The following is a 22,462-nucleotide window of genomic DNA, read 5'->3' as shown; positions in this document are numbered from 1 at the left end:
GGATTTTATATGAGTTTACAAAAATTACTTTCTCACAAGAGGACTGACAAACTTGAATCTACGATCTACCAAATCTCTTACTTCACTCAACATGCCTATTGTAGAACTTCACGATTCGATTCCATTGAATCGCTCATATAGCTTTGACCTTGATTTCTAACATAATCGGAAACCACGAACTACACACTCAATTCCACAAGCTAAACATAGATTAAATTTGATTTTGGTTGTTGTCAAAATTTATCAAACTTCTTGAAGTACTCAAAGTGAGATCTTTTTCCCATTACGTCATATTACATTTTTTGTGATTCCAAAATTGCTTTAAAAACGAATACTAAAAACTATCGTTAATTACGACAGTTTTTAATAGTCGTTTCTTTTCGCATACAAATTATTAGTTATCAACAACACTATATCAAATCTCTCTCTCTCTCTCTCTGTGGCACAGCTCGATCTGGATCTCTCTCTCGCTCTCTCTCTCTGGCTCTCTCGCACTCATCTTTATTTGTCTCTCTCTCAAATCTCTCGATCACACAGCTCGATCTGGATCTCTGCCTCTTTCTCTCTCACACAGCTCGATCTCTGTCTCTCGCACAACTCGATCTGGATCTCTATCTCTCGCCCTTTCGCATAACTCGATCTGGATCTCTCTCTCTCTCTTTCACTCTCGTTCTCTCGCACTCTCTCTCAAATTCTCTTGATCACACTCAATCTCTTTGTCTTTGTATCTGTTTCTCTCACGCACTCTCTCTCCGCAACATCCAAGATCTAAGGTTTTCCTCAAAGATCGGCACTCTCGGTACGTTTCTCCTCAAAGATCTGCTAGAGTTTTATATATTTTTTCTGATAGATCTAGCTCTAGTAGTTATGGTTTTGAGTTTCAATGTCGGAAAAAAATTGGTTGTGGCTTGTGGAGTATGGGAAAGCTTACTTAAGACCAGGTTCTACTATTTAGTTTCCGCTGATGGCAAAAATTTGTGCATATTTGCTTTCCATTTTTTCTCCTTTAATTTATTTGTATTAATCTGGCAAAGAAGAAAACATCTCTTGTCAATAAATGCCTTCTTGTTGCTTTACTTCAATTGCACTGATGTTAGCTTATGCAGTGGTTCAATGTTGGAAGCCTGGAAGTTGAAATGGGCCATATAGATGAAGCTAGATGCATTTATAAGAGATGTTACAGTAAAAAATTCATTGGAACTGGTTCAGAGGTGCGTTTCTGTTTTTTCTCAAAGAATTGGGACTTTCTGTATTGCTTTCCTCATTTTGGTGCTGGTAGTTCTGTACTGTCTTTATGATTTATGAGGTGATGTATGCATCAAGTTTGATATAGATATTTTTAACTTCTGTCAACGTATGCAATCCGATTACATGTGGGAGTATTTATTAAACTATAACAATTGACAAAACAGATTTTTATTTTTTGAGTTCTGTTGTACTTATAAAGGAAAAATGTTAAGGATGACCCTCAACTCCAAAACATGGTATATAAAGGAACAAATATTGCTGTAATTTCAATGAATAATTTCCCACACACTTTATTGATAGAAATTCTATGTTATATACACAATGGTTGAGAAGCTAATTTAGGAAAGATATAAATGGTATAGCTAAATCTATGCTACTATTACAATGTATAGCTATAGAATTCAAATTTTGAATCAGCTCCAAATATAGAATTAATGACAGAATATTTGACACGATTTTAGGCAAGATGTCCTCTGTTTTGATTTGAGTAGGATTCACGCATGCTTCCTTTGTACACCCCCACAGGATTGAGCTTCTATCGACAAGACCAATCTTGTTGCGTAGAAATTCCGTGCGCTGTTTTGACAATGACTTCATTAACAGATCAGCTAGTTGGTCTTAAGTATGTACGTGTCTTACTTGGATGCTTCCCTTTTGCACTAAGTCACGTACAAAGTGAAGATCAATTTGAATGTGTTTCATGCGCGAATGATTGACTGGGTTAAAACTGAGATGTGTGGCTCCGAGATTGTCACATAACAGTTGGGGAGATTCTTTGATTGGAATTGCTAGTTCTTTGAAAAGAGTGGACAACTACATTGTCTCGGAAGCCGCATTTGCTAATGCCCGGTATTCAGCCTCTGTTGTGGATCGTGCAACTGCTTTTGTTTCTTTGAGCTCCAAGAAATGGGGTTAGGTCCTAGAAAACTGATATATGCAGATGTTGACGTGCGGTCATCCACATTTCCAGCCCAATCGGCATCGGAGTATGTCCTTAATACCGGAGTTCCAGCTTTGTTGATCTGGCTTTGGATACCGAAATGGAAATCTCAAACAGCTCAAGCTCAAGATCTTCTTGAGTTGATCGGAGAAGAGTGCCTGGATATGGCTGATTCTCCAAGGTTCCATGGTCATCTTACTCATGACTCCATCCTAGATTGTTTCACATGTATTCTTAACTTCTTTTCCACTCATGGAGGGTTGAGTATTGAGTTGATTTATAGTTGGTTAGGAGAGAGATTATTAATTGGGAGAGGAAACAATTACCCGGGTATCATTACGGAGTGGGAAATGGGGCAAAATCTGCTGATAGAGTTTACACGACGGAGCTTACTAACGCCAAAAAAAAGAAGAAGAAAATATTTACACGGCACACAAGAGTGTATATGAAATTGTTTTTAATGATATGGAGGCTCGCAAAATCTGTTTGGCAATGGCCGATCTAGAGTTGGAAGGCAGCGCCAACTGGATATCCTTGAACAACTCTGAATTGCAACATATCCATCATTCTCCAAGATGCTCCAAAGCCTCCATGTTGCTGATTTCCCAATGTGACAAACTCGAACACATCCCAGATGATTTTTTTTAATGAAATGGAGGGCTTACGAGTCCTACAAATCTCAGGTACATCAATCTCATCCTTGCCAACCTCCCTCGCTCGTTTGGTTCAAAATCTCAGAGTACTAAACTTACGAAATTGTCGTTGCTTAAGGCGGTCACCCCACTCCATACAAGTTCTAGAGAATCTTGAAATACTTGATCTTTCAGCTACTTCACTTGTTTTTCCTTCCCCAGATGATCTCTCATTTTCCTTTGAGGGTCTGAGTAAACTTGGGCTTCTCACTCTTTCCAACAACCCATGCCTCTCCTCATTCCCATCATCATTCTTTATCAACTTGAGTGATCTTGAGCAACTCTTACTAGAGAATTGTGAATCACTATTTCATTTACCCGATGATTCTTTTCAATCATTGGTGAAACTTCGAGTTCTCAACCTCGCCAATGTCCATTCCTTGCTATCCCTACCATCTTCCCTCTCTCACTGCATCAATCTCAAAGCTCTCTTCTAAGAGAATGTTTTAAGTTGGAGATCGTGGTTTCTCATTTAAGTCAATTACATGCATTTGAATCGCTCGACTTATCAGGTTGTAAGGCCTTACAAGACATCTCTTCCTTTGGGCGGTTTAAACTACCAAACCTCCGAGTTCTCGACATTTCTAGAACCACTACCCAATTACTTCAACTTTCGTTAAGAGGTTATCGGAGCCTAGAAACGTTAGAGTTGGAAGGAGTCACAGGGGTTGAGGTGCTTGATCTTACCAAAATCAAATGCTTCCCCCATGAAATCTGCTCTGAGGGGACGAATTCTCTAAAACATTTGTATTTGTTGGGCACAAATTATCTATGCAAAGCCGATTGGGGAAAAATCTGCTACCTGCCCAAAGAGCTTCTTATATGGGATCAGTTATGCAACAATGACGAGGAATCTAGCCACCATCAACAGCAGCAACCGCTTGATGACAAACAACTTTCACAAGCTTTCATATCAGTAAGTAGTAGTACTAAAATCTTTAAATCCCTTTGGATAGCTGGTGATTCCTCCTTTTTCCATCGCTTGTCAAGATTCCATTTCACCATATCTCCTTGTGATTCTGATTCTGAACAAGGAGGAGGAGGAAACAAGGAAATTGTTAAAAATGTTGCTTCTTTTGAAAAGAAAAAAATTCCTTTACAGAGACATTTATTACAAGTCCGTCTCCCCTCGTTCCTCTACCACCTCACTCACCCCTACCCTACATTTTGCTCATTTTTTGGAGATCAACGGTGGGAATCGTTTCCGTAAGAATATTGATCATGTTCTCCATCACACACAATTTTTCTCTCTGCACAACAACAAATTTATTAAATCATTAGATGAAATTGGTGAAGCATTTGAAAGTTTGGAAGAGTGTTGGATATAGAGATGCCATGGACTGAAGTACATTTTTTTGAATTCAAAGGGAAGGTCGCTACGAAACCTTTGGGTCTCGAATCTTGCAGGATTAACCTACTTGATTGAGGGATATATTTACAAGGACTATGACTTCGGGTCTCTAAAACAGATTCGTTTGGAGTATTGTCCAATGCTCCTTTAAGGTGGGGGTAAGAAAATAATTCCCTTTTTTTCCCTTCTCCATTTCCATCTTCTATATACCACTTTCACCTTTTTTTTTTTTTTTCTTTTAGTTTTGGAGGTTTAAATTCCTTAAAATGTAAGTCTTTGTGGTCTAGTCATCATGAGCTCCTTCTCTTAATGAGATGACTCTCATGACATAGGTCCAAATAAAATCCTCAAAGATTGAGGGTACAAGTTTTATTTTCATCAATTTTCTCTTTTAAATTTAAAACAAAAATGAAAAATGATCAATGCATAGGTTATCTCTTAAGGTGAAGGAAATAGAGTATCTAACACCTTCCCTATTTCTTAAAATAGATTCCCTTTACCTAAATCTTAGGTAGATCAGAATCTTATTTGTACGAGAGTTACTATGATAAAATTGATTTTTCTAAAACTATCTTTCAGGTGCCCATTCACACCCTATTCTAAGAAAGAATGGTGGCGACTCCACATCCAAGTAAAGATTGAGTTTTCAACAAAAAATTTATGTCTACAAATAGAATGGGAATTCATTGAAAATTGAATAGATGGAGAAGGTTAAAAGTGGGATTTAATAAAGTGAATAGTATTTTTAGAGGGCTCCCTTAAAAATCTGAAATCCTCAAAATATGGAGAAGGGAACAGTGTATTTGGAAGGATTCCTTCAAATATGCAGTTCTGTTGGAGCACATTTTTGAACTCCTTCCGCATATTTGAAGATAGAGCTCAAATATGCTGGTTGGTTGGAGATGCTCTAATTAGGTATTCTGGGCTCGAATCTGGGCTTTGCTCAATCCACATACCATCTTGCCCAGTCCATGCCCTTTTAAGGCTTCTTAGAAGTTTTTGGAGATCCTTTGATAGAATATAAAATGCAATTCTCCTCTAATCATAGACTTCAATTTCTCATTGTTTCCAATGTGTTCTCTCTCTCAACTATGAATCCTAGTGTGAGTTACAATCCACAATATTTTGAGAATGATTTACAAAGTGATACCCTATGTTTTATGTGCCATGGATATTGTAAGAGGTAGATAAGGTCTCCTAGACTAACAATCTTTAGTACATGCATGAGGGGTTAATCCAAGATGCCTCAACATGGACGCGAAAAAAATCCCCCTTTCTCTTTCAGTATTTAAAAGTTATAACCCCTTGTTTAAAATTGAGAAAATTCCAAAATACATTCAACTTTTGTTAAAATTCTAGTTTGAGTGCACTTTTCATTTTAATTTTGAAACATGCATTGTAATATTGCATGATTTTTTCAAATGACAATCTCGTTTATAAAATATAGTAAGATTGCTAATAATATTTATTTGAAAAGTGACAATCTCGTTGATTTATAAAATTGACGATCTCACTAAAAAGCATTTTTGTAGAATTAAAATGAACAATGTACTAGATTGGGAATTTTCCCATATCCAGCACACGAAATGATAATTTTACCTATTAAAATGCCCCTCTCTTTCTATGCTTAATGCAACTTCCCTACAATTTTGTTGACCTTTGGCACTTGTTGGCGATGCTTGCATGTAGCCATTGTCTGGCCAAGATCCTCCTTAGGTCGACACATGTGCATTGCATTGAATGAACCTCTAACGAAACACATCTCCACTTCATTAAATTCTAACATGAAATTTTGTGACGCAATTACCTTTTCGTGATTATATTGATAGAGCTTGACATAGTTTGTACTAACAACCAATATTAGATGTGTGTCCTTCATTCACTGGCGCATCATTTGCATATGATGCGAATCGTCACACCAACCGGTGGCCCACCATCCTATCAGCAAGGTGGACCATCAAACCACTCAAAATCATCCACGTGGCGACTGAGTTGAACTTACCTTTTAATCTAATTTTCAACCATAAATCATCAATGTTCTAAAAGCCAAATTGATTATCCAACCAAATATTTCTTTTATGAATAATATTGAAGTGACCTCAAGATTGGACCTTGCATCGCACACCCTAACGTGAAAGTGTATGGGAACCATAGATGCTTTCCTTGAGATACAAGTGAAAAAGCATCTATGATTCCTATCCACTTGCATGTCAAGATGTTCGATATGAGGCCCAATCTTGAGGTCACTCCAGCACAACTCATTTTGTAATGCATGTTTATTAAAAAACTTAAAAAGTGTATTTTTTTTTCCTAAAATACCACTATTTATATTCACGAAAAGACAATAATACTCAATAAAATCAACGCTTCATTAGTCAAATCAATTTAATTAGAGAATCCGATTTAATCGGATTTTTAAAATATCATGGTAAAAAAAAATGTAAAATAACAATGGGACCATCTAGCTGGTGCAGTTTGGTAAAAGGAGAGTTTATATTCGCAGACAACGCTATTTAGTATGGCCTTAAATAAAAGTTGGTGTGGAAATAGAAGCTCTCATATATGACAGTTTTTGTATTTTCTCCTTATTTTCTCTATTTTCTTAAAATATTTGAATTTCACAACCGTTACTTTCCAAAATATACAAAGAAACAAAGAGGACACTGTACCGTTAACTATTTCTTCTTCCCCCTTCTTTCTCTCCTTGCAGCAGAATTTTCTCTCTGAAACTCTCGATTTCTCGATCTAGAACACTTGATGATGATCATCGAAGGAGTTGTAATAGTTGAGTATCTTGAGCCATCAATGTCTCGAGAGCTCCTCTCCAAATTCCCAGACAAATCATCTCCTTTCGATTTCGATTACTCGCAGAGCGGAATTTGGTCTCCTCTAATCCCTCGGAACCAAAATACACTTATTTATCCTTCTTCAATCGAAATACGAAGAAAATTAACAGATGGGTTTGAGAAAAAACCTTATCAGGATTATTCCCAGAGCGGAATCTGGTCTCCTCTAGTCCCTCGCGTTCAAAACAGTTTGATTCATGGTTCTTCGATTAAAGTTGGAAGAAAACTAGAAGATGGATTTGGAAAAAAACCTTCTCAGGAGAAGCTCAAGAAGGTAACAATGAAGATCAGGAAGAAGATTTCCATGCCCAGTTCTAAGAAGAACAAGAAGGTTTTAGATTTTTCTGCAACTCCTGTTAAGGGTTCTACTTCTAAGAAGGTAAATTCATTCTAAATTTTCAATCAAATACGTGAAGGAAGAACACCCCTTCAGGAATATCCACTTGAGGAGTTTGGGAATTTTTTTTTTTCTTTTTTTGGGGTTTAAGATTTTATATGAGCCTAATAATTCATTAATTTGAGTTTGAGAATTTCCTTTTTTAGATGCTATTAGCACCCAAAATTTTACTTGTTACACCCAAATTGAATAAAGAAAATAAGTGAATGTGATTGATGAGTAAAAGTTGGGGTGCCAGTAGAATCTCTCTTGTTTTATTTTTGGATTAGGATTTTAATAGAGCTCAATCATACTGGTAAGTAACTATTGAAAGTCTGAAATTGTTTGAACTAGTGTCATAATTTTTGTAATGTTGAGAAAATAATTTGCGCCAAACCTTTATAATGTTCCAATGGTGGGTTTTAATCTTATTGGGGTGTGATAAATAATTTAAGAAATTGGGTGCAATAAGTAAAAGTTGGAGTGCCAATAACATTCATAGATTTGTGGGTTTTAATTTCTTTATTGATTGAAAAAAAAATAAAAGAACAGTGATAATTTGACAATCCCACGTGACACATAAGATCAACTCTCCTAACGTAACAAGTTTGGGAACCCCTGGATCTGTACACCTTGAGATACTAAACTACACTTCCGCATATTAATGTGTATTGCAAGGCCTACAGAGCCACGGTTCCCGAACATGTCATGTCAGGAGATTCGATCCACATGGGGTAGTCAGATTATCACGGCTCAAAATAAAAATGTTGCAGATGATCTAGCAATGGAAACCTAGAAATACCCATAAAGAAATTTCAGATTTATCATAAATTAGTTCTGGTACATTCTTTTAGTTCTATTTTTTGAACTGGTTAAGGTTTTTGATGAAAAATGAGAAAATATCCATTTAAGATACCTGAATTTGGACAAAATTGAGTAAAACCGAGGTCGAGAAATTTAACTTTCCAGGATTGTCCTTTCTGTTTTTTCCTTCTTCTTCGATCCATTAATGATTTTCATTTTTGCCTTTTTATGAAGTTCAATTTATAATTTATTTGTTAAAACTTTCCAAGGATGGGCTAAGGTGTTAAAGGCTACTAGAAAAACATTCAAGAAGCAGGAGGAACCTTTCTTGCGTATAAAGTTGGCTGATATTTCCCTATTTTACATTATAATGTTGTTATTGCATTCACCTTTGCCTTGTTTTTGTATTTCTAATGGTTTAGCTCATATCGAACAATCCGTATATTTCATCAATTCTAAGTCCATTTGGGCAATTATAGGACATAGTTTATGGAACGGTTCCTTGCAATCATGTTAATAAATTGAATGTGGTAGAGATGAGGAAAGATGAAATTAGAAATGAACGAATTTGGCAAAATGTAGTAGCTCAATCATGGTTTTAAAACTTGCCAGAGACCAAGATGTATTGTTCGAGTCATCTCGGTATTGCCTAACAATGAGATGGAATGAACAAACTTTTTGGGTTTGGCAGCATCTCACGAGATGAAGGAGACATCTCGGACGAGATATTGAGATTTCCGAGACAGCGTAATCTCCTCTGCACAATGTGAAAAAGGCTCAAATTTGATGGCCTTGGGCCGTCAAATTTCATAAAATTCGATGGACCAAGAGGTCGAATTGGTGTTGAATTTTTCATTGTCAATTTTTTTTTATGGGCCAAAACTGTCAAATTAATGAAGGATGTGAGAAATTCAACAGTTTTAAGTCATCAAATCTAGGAACATCAAGAATTTCGACGATCCTAAATCGTCAAAATTAAGTTTCTAAAATTCGTAGGCCTTGGCCCGTCAAAATTTTCTGTCAAATTTTCTAGTTTTCACATAGTGCTGTTTTCATCCTTCAAACCTTATCTTTTCTCAATTCTTTCTCCTATTCTCAACCAAGTGAACCGGAGAACAAAGGGGTTTCCTAAAAAATCTTCATCCTCCCTTCTCTAAATCAAGCTAAAAGATGAGGTTTTGATGAAACCTTAGATAGAATATTTCAGAATTTTTAAATGATTTAAAACCATTGTCTCATTGCCAAACGAGACGAGATGACTCATCTGAGACAACTCAGTATCAGTCATGGACGAGACAAGACATGACGTGAAAATTAGTTTTAAAACCATGAGGTCAATATGTGTTAAACTAAAAGAAAGTATAATGAGAAGGTTTGGGCATGTTTAATGAAGGCCCATTACAATCCCAACTAAAAGAAATATTCAAGTTGAAGATCTTGAAAATCATAAAAAGATCATAAAGAACATGGATAGCGAATGCAAAATATGAATTTACTTTCAATAACAAAAGACTTTGCTTGGAATAAAGTGGAATTTCGTTCATATTGCAAAGCCAAGTCTTCTATACTTGTTTCCTCCCTTTGTCCATTGTACCACTACACAAACAACTTTGGTTCTCTCTACAAATAGAATAATTAACTTAGGCCCTGGCAATGGCCTACACTTGTAGGGAATGGCCTTAAAGAAGCAGTCCTGTACATGGTTTTATACCTCATCCTAGACCAAGAGGACTCATCCGATACGTCTCGGTATCATCCACCAACGAGACGGATAGACAAGTCAAATGAGACGACTCAAATGTATTGGACAACTTGTCTAAGACGACTCGGAGAGTTCATGGACGAGACGAGACATCAAAACAAGTTTTAAAATCATGGTCCTATGCCCTCAAAAGACATTATTTTCTTAAAAATGTATTTTACACTTAGATTTTAATTGTTTTGTGATAGAAAGCGGGTTAGTGGTTAGTAGTAATTAGTGATGAGATGAAGAAACGTATAAGATAAGATGGAGCTTGTCTTTAGTAGGAAAGAGGAAGAAGATTGAAGAGTTGTTAGAAGAAAGAGTATATATGTTGATTCAAATAATGATTTAGGTTTATAGTGCAAGATGTTGTTTTTAGAAAAATCATGACAAAAAAGCTCCAATGTGTCATATATGACAGATTTCTTTAGTCACACATATCATTCTCAGATTTCTTTCTAAGACTAATCTAAGTTGACACAAAAAGGTCATTGGGTGGATTAGAATTTCAACTTACCTATTCAGTTAACGAAAAAATATATATAACTTTTAATTTCATAATTTTAGGCTTCCCTCTCCCATACAAAATTGAAAATTCTAATTTTTTTTGTCTTCTTATATTTGTTAAGGAAATAAAAATTTTAAGTTGGAAATATGTATAGAAACTCATTCAATTTTTTTTTTTTTATCATCACTCATTGCATAAGTGAGAGTTTTTAAACATGATTTTGCATGAATACTTTAGATTTCAATGAGAAGTCGTTAGTATGGAAAATGTGAAGAAAACCTTAAATAATGATCTTGCATTTCATCAAATGCCTAATGTCAACCATTTCATCAAATGCCTAATGTTAACCATGTCAAAGGAAGGGTAAGTTTATTATGCTAGTTTTAACCCAACCCCCCCTCCCCCTCTCCCCCCCTTTATATATAATAACAATAAAAAAAATAAATAAATAATGTAAGGGTAAGTTTGTTATGCTAGTTTTAACACACCCCCCCATATATATATATATATGTATGTATAGGTATCATTTAGTATATTTACCCCAACTAACTTAATTGGTAAAGTCTTTGGTGAAATTTCCTCAATTGATGATTACAGAATCTAATTAATTAAATTAATTTGTAAAATTAATATAATCTAACATATAGAAATAACACATAAATAAATGAGAGATTCATGCAACCATTACACATTATATTTTTATGTGGAAAATCCTTTACTAAAAAAAAAGCACAGGACCTCGAGTTTATCCGGAACGATCTACTATAAAATTATGAATTTGCAAAAGTTACTCTTGCACAAGACAATTGACAAACTTGAATCCATGATCTACCAAATTTTACTTCACTCAACATATTCTTTGTAGAAATCTACAATCTGATTCCATGAACCACTCATATAGTTTTGATTGTAATTAAAATTTCTCAAACACACATACTCATCAATAGACAATTGAAGAGCATGTTTGAGAAAATTCTTCGATTTCTAAGAATATTCAAAGTGAAATCTTTTTCCTCTTTATTTCCTGGGAAAATCTATTATGACGACCTAGAACGAAAATCCTTTAATAGAAGAAAGCATAGAATTTTACATGAGTTTATAAAAATTACTTTCGCACAAGATGACTGACAAATTCGAATCCACAATCTACCAAACCTCTTACTTCACTCAATATGCCTATTGTAGAACTTCACGATCTGATTCCATTGAATCACTCATATAATTTTAATCTTGATTTCTAACACAATCAGAAACCACGAATTGCACACTCGTTTCCACGAGCTAAACATAGATTAAATTTGATTTTGGTTATAGTCGAAATTTCTCAAACTCTCATCAACAAATACTTGAATAATAGGTTTGAGAAAATTCTTCAATTTCTTAAAATACTCAAAGTGAGATCTTTTTCCCACTATGTTATATTGCATTTTTTGCGACTCCAATTGCATTAAAAACGACTATGAAAGACTGTCGTTAATTACGACAATTTTTAGTAGTCGTTTAATCATCATTTCTTCTCACATACAAATTATTAGTTATATCGACACTACATCAAATCTCTCGCACTCATCTTTGTCTGTCTCTCTCACTCAAATCTCTCGATCACACAGCTCGATCTGAATCTCTGCCTCTTGCTCTCTCGCACAGCTCGATCTAGATCTCTGTCTCTCGCACAACTCGATCTGGATCTCTATCTCTTGCCCTCTCGCATAACTCGATCTGGATCTCTCTCTCTCTCTTTCGCACTCTCTCTCAAATTCTCTCGATCACACTCAATCTCTTTGTCTTTGTATCTGTCTCTCGCACGCACTCTCTCTCCACAACATCCAAGATCTAGGGTTTTTCTCAAAGATCTGCTAGAGTTTTATACATTGTTCTGCCTGCCACTTAGTTTTTTTTTTTTTTTAATTCCTCTCTATAATCATAGTTTTTTTCCTTTCTGTAATTTTTTCTGTCTGTGGAAAATGTTGTTTTCTCAGATCTGATAGATCTAGCTCTAGTAGTTATGGTTTTGAGTATCAATGTAGGAAAAAACTTGGTTGTAACTCGTGGAGTATGGGAAAGCTTGCTTAAGACCAGGTCTTACTAGATGCATCTATAAGAGATGTTACAATAAAAGATTCATTGGAACAGGTTCAGAGGTACGTTTCTATTTCTTCTCAAAGAATTGGGACTTTCTCATTTTGGTGCTGGTAGATCTGTACTGTCTTTATGATTTATGAGGTGATGTATGCATCAAGTTTGATTTAGATATTTTTAACTTCTTTCAACGTATGCAATCCGACTACGTGTGGGAGTATTTATTAAACTATGACAATTGACAAACCAGATTTCTATTTTTTGAGTTCTGTTGTACCTATAAAGGAAAAATGTCAAGGATGAGCCCCTGTGTTATGCTATGCAACTTTAATCTATAAGGAAAAATGAGATGCACCTTTTTCCCCTGCATCTATCAATGATTAAAATGCCTATGAAGTATCATTTCAAAAATACGCTGCTTTATAACCCTTTATTTTGTTGTTACACGATATCTATATCATTCAAACATGCTTTAAGAAAAAAATTGTTTGTGATGAAGGTTGATAATATGTAGAAGCACCAATTGATGGTATTGTGTTTATATTTATGTTTGGAGCATGGTTATATATCCCCTGATATTCTAGTTTTTTGGGTTTTATGTAAAGTAGGCTTCATAACAGTAGTTAGTACGATAATCCATGAAAAAAGTGAAAAAATATATATGATGATATGATGAAATTGGTCATCGTTGTCAAATTCCTATTCAAATTATCTGGGCACATCTGAGTAAGACCTGTTCCTGCATTCAATTCCATCTAATGTTATGTTTTCTGCTAATTCAAGTCTTATCTACTTTGACTACAATCCACATTTTTCTTGGTTGTACTCACTCTTTAGAACCTTGAATGTACACATTCCTTCCCACTGATGCTATGCTATCATCTGTCCGTGCACATGACCAAAACTTCGGTTATGACTTAATGGGGCTAACCGCATTTTCACTGTTGCATTCATTTTGATTGTTTCTGTCATCAGTCCTTGCACATGACCAAATAATTGTGAGCCAACGGGATTTAGTTGAAGGTGAAATGATTAAGGGAAGTGGATTATAGAACTTTTTTTTTATTATCTGAATCTCATGGCCTCTGCATGAACTTATTTTTATTTTTTTACACTATGAATATAAGTATTTAAGCTTGGATCTGATAAAAGAGTTTGTGGATCATATCGCCATGTTCATTGACGGGAATGATGCGGCAGATAGGCTTGATCAGGTAGGTGATGGGACTTAGGAGAACTGTAATCACTTTGGCTCAAAATCTCTTTGATTTATCTCATCATCTAACTATTCTTAACAAGTGCTTGTCATTCCAATTTTGTTGATTTAAGAATATTGGCTAATGAACCATGCAATTTTTCTTGCAGGTTACTGAAATTTATATCCCAACTTTGTTACCCATCACTTTGATGTAATCTAGGATGTAGCATGCCTTTCAGATTATTCTCTTTCAATTTGGATTGGGAGATGATGCATCTGTTTTTCTAGATGACACTCCATCTAGCTAATAATCTACTAATTGAGTATTGTCACTCTTTCATCTGCCAGACCTAATGATCTACTAGTAAGGCTGCAGAAGCCTTGAAGAAACGTCAAAATGCATATGAGGTACTTTTTGTTGTCTACTTTTTATTCTTAGTCAGGTATTTTCTTAAGTTCAACATGTCACCATTGAAACAATCTATTGTTGCAGCTGTGAAACAACGCTGTTGTCATTGTGACATTGATAAAGCAGAATTTGAATGGAAGCAAGGAATTTGATCTCAATATATTTGCTGCAGGTTGTTGGAGTGCGCCATGTGGTACTGTTTCCATTTATTAAAGAAGTAGCTTAGATACTCTGAGCAATGTGACAATGTGCAATCTGCTCATCCTACACATTATTCTGAACGAATTGCTTACTCAAGAAAATTTTTATATCATGGCTCTTCTCTTCTTATATATATATATATATATATATATATATATATAGGATCAGGATCCGTATATAGATAAAGCTACTCATAAAGCTACAACGTGTTCTGTCTTATATGAGCAAAAAAGTTCAGAATGAGCTGATTTTTTGTGAGGACGATCTCTATGGTGAGATCATCCTTGCCAAAAATCGGCCAATTCTGAAACTTCTAGCTCCATGTTAGCAAGTTGAAGGATTTTGAACCGTCCATTTTTTGTAAACCACATTTGATGGGGTTAGAAGTTTTGGAATGGGCTGATTTTTTGCAAGGGTGACCCCCTCACCATAGAGATTATCCTCACGAAAAATCAGCCCATTCCAAATCTTTTTGCCCGTATAAGACAAAAACGTTGTAGCTTTATGAGTAGCTTTATGTGTCTACGGATCCTAACCCATATATATATATATGGGTCCCTATCCGTGGCCAACAGTTTGGCAAACATTTTGGCAAACACTTTTTCAAAACATGGGTTAGAGGTCTTGGAATGGGCTGATTTTTGGTGAGGATGATCTCTACGGTGAGGAGATCATCCTCACCAAAAATCAGCTCATTCCAAAACTTCTAGCCCCATTTTACAAGTTGAAAAATCGTGAACCGTCCATTTTTTGTAAACCATTTTTGATGAGGTTAGAAGTTTTGGAATGGGCTGATTTTTGGTGATGATGATCTCCTCACCATAGAGATCATCCTCACCAAAAATCAGCCCATTCCAAGACCTCTAACCCATATTTTGAAAAATGTGTTTGCCAAAATGTTGGCCATTGAACGCTACTCTATATATATATAGGGTCCCGTTCAGCAACAAACATTTTGACAAAATATTTTTCAAAACATAGGTTAGAGGTTTTGGAATGGGCTGATTTTTGGTGAGGATGATCTCTATGGTGAGGAGATCATCCTCACCAAAAATCAGCCCATTCCAAAACTTCTAGCCCCAGTTTACAAGTTGAAAAATCGTGGACCGTCCATTTTTTGTAAATCATTTTTTATGGGGTTAGAAGTTTTGGAATGGGCTGATTTTTTGTGACAATGATCTCCTCACCATAGAGATCATCCTCACCAAAAATCAGCTCATTCCAAAACCTCTAAGCCATGTTTTGAAAAATGTTTTGCCAAAATGTTTGTTGCTCAACATTTCCCATATATATATATATAGATATAGGGTCCCGTTCCCCACCCTAAGTTTTACCCTACACTTTAACAAACGTGTTTTGTCCTACATGGGTTAAAAGTTTTGGAATAGGCTGATTTTTGGTGATGATGATCTCTATGGTGAGGAGATCATTCTCACCAAAAATCAGCTCATTCCAAAACTTCTAACCCCATCAAAAATGGTTTACAAAAAATGGACGGTCTACAATTTTTCAACTTGTAAACATGGGGCTAAACATTTCGGAATGGGCTGATTTTTGGGGTGGATGATCTTTTAATCATAGAGATCATCCTCACCAAAAATCAGCTCATTCCAAAACTTCTAACCCATGTAGGACAAAAAACGTTTCTTAAAGTGTAGGGTAAAGCTTAGGGTGCTGAACATTTCCCATAGATATATGTGTGTGTGTGTGTGTGTGTTTTCATGTTTTCTTTGCTAATCTCATGTACAAGTCGAAATTTCTTAACATCATCACCTTCTTCTGTAGGTGATAAGCAAGGATATTAAGGGCTACTTTGAGGCATTTGCTTTCTCTTGGAGGATCCTATTTGGAAGATGGTTGGTCTAGTGACAAATCACCAGTGACAATGTGCTATAAAATTGAAATCAAGTATAAGACGTTATACTATTATAATCTTGTAAAGCCATCTAAAAGGTCTGTTTTTTAAACATGTTGAAGTAGAGCTAAAATAGAGCCCATCATATTTAAGGGTTGAATCATGATGCTGACTCATAGACATTAAGTGTTGTTTTGGAAGTGTCACTTGCAAAAATAAAAGGGTAGATCATATTTGGATGATGTTTGAGCTTTGTTTCTTGTTACCAATTGAGCTTTATATATATTTTTTACTCACCAATGTATGTTGCCCATGTCTTTGATTACTGATTCGTCAATTGGTTGGTTGGTTAGCTATTCAGTTGGTATCATGCATTGTGATTGGACAGTTTCTATACTTTATGATTGCAACCAGTTGGGGCTAACATTCTTGAAACTTCATAGAAGTCTTGTTTGATTACTAGGAATAGAAAAATAATACTATGATTCCCACTCAAACATGTACCACTAAGTGAAAAAACTTTGATTTTGATCTGGAATGTTGTAGATTTTGTATAGAAGTATCTAGGATGGACTGTCAGAAATGTAGAGTTCGCATTACAGGAAAATTGAATCATCCTATTTTGTTTGTTTCGATTGATAGAGGTGTTGGTAATGGCTTTTGAGTTTGGTTCTGTTTTGGCCAAATTGGGGGTGGTTTCAACCTCAAAATACGGTGATATGGTTTCACTCAACCTGTTTGTGGCACTTCTTTGTGCTTGCATCGTGATCGGGCATCTACTAGAGGAGAATCGATGGATGAATGAGTCCATTACTGCCAGATGGAACACTTCTTGTGTATGCTTCTTCTTTTCCTTGTACTTTTGTGTTTTGTGTGATTTTGTGCTCTAAATTTTATAATTTTAAAGCTTTTTTTTTTTATACATACAGAGGTGACCAAGCTATCGCAGTCATATATTTCAGAGTTGGATATACCCCAAATGATTATTTGTCAGAATCAGTAGGCAGTTCTTCTTTTCTATTATTCTTTGTTGATATATTTATCCCAATAAGATACTTAATTCTTATTTATCAAGTAAGAATGGAGTGCAAGGTTACTAATGGAGCAATCCTCAGCTATCAAGTGCCCATCTATTTCCTATCATTTGGTAGGAACCAAGAAGATTCAACAAGATCTGGCTAAGCCAAATGTTCTTGAAAGGTAACACATTCACCTTTTGTAATAGGTCAGCTTTTCCAGCCCTAATGTTTTTTAAAATCATTTGTGAATCTTTTAATACGAGTGGTGTATTTGGCTTATAGTCCTACCAATTAAGTCCCTTGAATGTAAAAGAACTTAAAAGAAACTATAACTATTTTTGGTCACAAATATTTGTACATTAAAATTCAGCCAGATCTAGTTGTATAATCAACCATCAAAACCACATCTAGTTTTTAATAAACAAATAAGTTGCTGTAATGGCAATAGGTAGGGAGTGAAGAACTTGCTGCTTATATCCGCATGCAAAGGATTTTTCCTAATGCTTCTCCCGCATTTTTGGTCCGAGATGGAATTTGTCATGAAGTCCATGCTATATCAGAACTTGTCATCTAGAATTTGACTCTAGATGTATTGTTGAATGATTAATTGGAGCATGATAGCACGTCTGGGTCTCTATTTTGGTTAAAGTATTAGAACATTGATCAATATTATGGATGTGTCATGACTATTTTTAAACATGATATCAGCATATGTGGCACAAATGCTGGGGATTAGGATCAGAGTATTGAACCTATCAGTTATGTTGCCTTTCATTGGATGGTTAAAAAAAAAGTAGCTCACTAATTGATGCGTCCAACATTTTCATGTGCATCTCACATTGCATTCTTGTGTTTGTAGACAATCAATCATTCTTGTATGTAATGTCCTAGCTAAATTTTTTCACCTATTTGAAAATTCTAGGAGCAGAGTGAATTAAATAAGGTGGATAAATTTGGGAATAAATTTAATCGACGAGGAAAAGTAGAGTTGGGTTCAGAGATATTCTTTAGACATTTGATCAATAGTATTGATTTTTCTACATTGAAGTTGGGTAAGTGATCCAAAGACTTACAGTTCTCATTCCAAGAAAAAGTCAATGGTTAAAGGAATGTAAGGCATAGCTCGTTGCATAGTGTGCCACACGCCCTCCCATGTGTTTTTTCTACCTCTTCCTCTGCATTTTTTCCCAAATTTCTGACGATGCAGGCCGCATTATTTTAAGTTTTGATTACAATTTATTTCTTACAAAGAATTTCTCATTGATCATCTTTTGAACCATTCCCTTTTAATATTGGTTTTCCAATTTATAGGAACAAAGATAAGGTTATCATTATTTTAAGTGGATTTCTATTCCAGTATTGAGATGACACAAACTCATTTAAGGCTGTCCAAAAGCCTGGGGAGTTTGTGATCACACAAACTCATTTAACATTATAAAAATCTTCAGCTTTATTGCCTCCTAATACTAGTGCTATTGTTTATCTATCAGGAACACATGGCGCTTAATGATATAGATGCTCTGTTTGAAAGCTTCAAGAAAGCATTAGAACAATCCATTATTATATTTTCTTTACCAGACGCAGTCGTCTCTCCTTCTAACTTTGGTTGAAAATGGAATTTGCAGACTTTAGCAATAAAAAAAAAAGCAAGCAAGTGTGTCAATGGGTTAGATAAGTGGAAAATGAGAGATTTTCTTGTTGGGATGCAGCCCCTTTTCATGGTTAAATTTTCATCAATATTTATGTACACATGATGTATGCTAATTTTGTGTTTTTCTATCAATTGTAGGTTGTAAAAACACCTGACAGATCATGTAATAATCTTTTACCATTTTTTTATTTGGTACTTTCTCAGAATTTATGGATTATATTTAGAAGAATTTCTCATCTGGCAATTCTTCTTTGACAATGAAAACTGTCTGAATCAAGTAACAACTGTTTGATGTTGGTTTGCAATCAAAAAACCAGGGACCTAAAGGGATTTCACGGAGGAATACATGATCATGTGTGAGGCTTGAACACGAGGACCAGCCTACTTTTTTATTATAAATCCAGAATAATAATTTTTTTTATATTATAAAATCCAGAAAAAACGACAGCCATAAACAGTCGTATTTTGGAACTAAGTAAATTTTAATGACTGTTAACAACAGTCGTTGCTGACTGCTCATGACAGTCGTTTATTAAAGACGAATCTGTTTAAAATGACTGTTGCTGCGACGTTTTCAGCAGTCTTTCTTTAAAACAACTCTCTTGAGCAGTCGTTTTTAGCCATTTTTCACGTAGTGATTTTTCTGATAGTAGATATTAACAAGTGCTTCTCACGTGCAATCTGTCAGCATACAATTAGATACCCTTGCGTTGAGTGCGTAATCATACTTCAATAACTTCAAAGTTGACTATTTCCGATCTAATCGTATAAATAAACCACACATTTCATCCCAATTAATTATGAGCATTTCATTAGGTACTATAGGATCTCGAGTTTTAGTATGAAACCAATCATATAGTCAAAACTTACAATAAAAACTGACCATCTTACAATATCTCATATCTCATTAATCATCTCATGACCATATTCACCTAGCTACCCATCATGTAAAGTGAGTCAAAATGTGTTATTGGACCAAGAAGTGATGAATAGCTTTAGAATTTATCGTTAAAAAAAAAATTTGTTTTATTACTAAAGTTTGAAGTGCACTTGGGAATTTTTTTCCCTTAAGTTGACTATAAGACACTTAAAGATAATTATTTTCAAAGCAATAACATCCTTGCATTATTTAAAAGAAATTACAGAATAGAGACATAAAAGTTACGAATACAAGCAAAGCATAAATTATAGGTTCTCCAGAATTCTACCCAAATTATTTATCCGCTACTAAAATAGAGTACAAACTTTGTCCTTCACATCCTCGATAACTCGAAAATAAGTGACTCTCCAAGTCTTCTTGAATACCAAAACACCAAACACACTCCAAAAGCCCACCACGACTCCTAATGCCATACTTAAATAAAAGCTTTCCATTTCAATCCCAAGGTCATCTTTACCTTCTTGTACACTATTATCATCATTAGAATCTTGAGGTGCTTCACCTCGTTTGTAGTACTCCGTGAGTGGAGGTCCATAAAGCCCTTGGTTCCCGTCATAGCTGGCCTTACTGAAGCTTTGAAGCTGAGTGCTCGTAGGAATTTTTCCTGATAAGTTGTTATATGACAAATTCAAGTGCTCCAAAAAATGCAAATTGGTCATGCTTTGGGGAATGACTCCTGACAGTTTGTTTACTGAGAAATCTAGGGATTCCAGTGAATCCATGACGCCTATCTTCTCAGGGATTTTCCCTGTAAGACAATTCTCAGACAAGTTCAAAGATATCAACCCCAATAGATTTGTTAGCTCTTCAGGAATCTCTCCAGACAAACTATTATTTGAAAGGTCCATGCTTGCTACAAGTCTAAGAGTGTTGCTATATTCAAGCAACATTCCTTTCATCATCAACGATGCTTTCTCAACATGTGATCTGTAGACAATAAATGGTATACTTGAGTTTTGCTTGGTGGCCATAGCACTTAGATTGTTGAAACATCGAGGAATGGTTCCCGATAGATTGTTATGTGCAAGGTCCAATATTTGAAGATGAATGAGATAACAGAGTTCTAGAGGAATACCACCACTGAACTTATTTGAACGAAGGCCAAGTAGCAAAAGATATGGTAAGCTTGTCTCCATCCATCTTGGTATGACTCCAGAGAATCCATTTTTATTGAGATCAATAGCTTGCAAGTTTGTACAATTTTTTAAGTGAAAAGGCAATTCTCCAGAGAGATTATTGTTACTCAAGTGTAATGATTTGAGCCAAATTAGAAAACCCATGGAGCTTGGAACATTTCCTCTTAAATTGTTGATCCCCAAATTTATGTATGACAGATATGGCCAATACATCCAACAATCAGGAATTTCTCCAGATAGATGATTTTCCGAGAGATCAAGAATTGCAACCAATTGCTGTTGTTCCCTGAATTGCACAGTAAATCAGAAATAGGTCCGGAAAGTGAATTGTTGGAAAGATCCAGGTCAGATATGTTTGGAGAGAGTCGGGGTAGTGGACCCTCAAAAGAGTTGGATTGCAAATAGACGCTGATATAATCCACATGATCAAACTTCAAAAACTTGGGCAATTCCCCCTTGATGTGGTTATGGGAGAGATTTAGATAGGAAAGTTGGGAAGACAAATTCCAAAACCATGTGGGAATGATATCTGAAATTCTCGAGTTAGATAAATCTAGTTTTTGAAGATCCTTTTGTGTACGAAGCCATGCTGGAAATTTGTGGGTTGCTAATTTGACAGATGCCAACCATAGAAAGTTGAGTTGAAAAGGAGGAATCCAATCGGAGCTCACATTTAAAACCAATGAGGTTGCGTCCATTTTTAGAGATTCTAATCTGGTGAGATTAGAAAAGTGAATTTCAGACACAACACCCTCGAATGAATTTCTAGAGAAGCTCAAAGAAATTAGTTTTGTAAGGCATCCAATACTCTCCGGAATAGGACCAGAAAGTTGGTTGGCAGCCAGATTTAAATACTCCAAATTGACGTTACCTATAGCATCCGAGATTGTACCTTGAAGATCATTGTAGCTAAGATCGAGGAATACAAGACTGCTAAAGTTATAGGTATACCCGTGGACTTAAAATTGTTATTAGAAAGGCTAAGAGATTTAATGTTGGTCAAGTTTTGAAGAGCCTCAGGTAATGGACCCAGAAACCCATTGACGTCAATATCCAGAGATGCAAGACCACTGAGACTAAATAACCACTTTGGCATTGAAGGACCCAAATTGTTTTCCGAAAGATCAAGGACAGCAAGAGAAGTAAAATTCACATATGGAAGAGAAGGAATGTAATTGATGAGATTACAGAGTCTAAGGTGTAACTCTGATAAAGAAGGGAGCATATTAATTACCTGCAGCCAATGATCAGATGCCTTGGTGAGGTTTACAAGACTCATATCGAGGTATCGCAGAGAAGAAAGATGAGAAAGCCATTCAAGATTCTCAGCATCTAATCCCGGATAGTAGGCTTGACTCAGATCAAGAAAACGCAAACTTGATAGATTTCCAAGTTGATGGGGGAACTGTGCCACTGAAACCGGTATAAGAGAGGTTTAAATATATCAGATTCTGGATCGATCCGA

The 22,462-nt window shown here is 35.5% G+C and overlaps 1 long non-coding RNA gene across 6 annotated transcripts; it reads left to right on the top strand.

The window, feature by feature from the left end:
- The first annotated feature begins 436 nt into the window (after positions 1-436).
- Positions 437-19,150, top strand: LOC147410938 (uncharacterized). Of its 6 annotated transcripts, none has more exons than XR_015178276.1 (7): positions 437-799; positions 1,107-1,211; positions 13,954-14,194; positions 14,280-14,388; positions 16,182-16,349; positions 16,894-17,087; positions 17,181-19,150. It is a non-coding gene; the product is annotated as an uncharacterized LOC147410938 (long non-coding RNA). The 6 variants fall into 6 exon arrangements; XR_015178277.1 differs by lacking the exon at positions 437-799 and adding an exon at positions 901-941; XR_015178272.1 differs by lacking the exon at positions 437-799 and having other exon boundaries at positions 954-1,211.
- The last annotated feature ends 3,312 nt before the right edge of the window (positions 19,151-22,462 follow it).

Source organism: Akebia trifoliata, chromosome 1 (assembly GCF_017979445.1).
Source record: "Akebia trifoliata isolate Shusen 1 chromosome 1, ASM1797944v1, whole genome shotgun sequence".
Lineage (NCBI taxonomy): Eukaryota > Viridiplantae > Streptophyta > Magnoliopsida > Ranunculales > Lardizabalaceae > Akebia > Akebia trifoliata.
The sequence above is the reverse complement of the archived record's forward strand: the minus strand, read 5'-3'. Positions and strand labels throughout refer to the sequence as shown.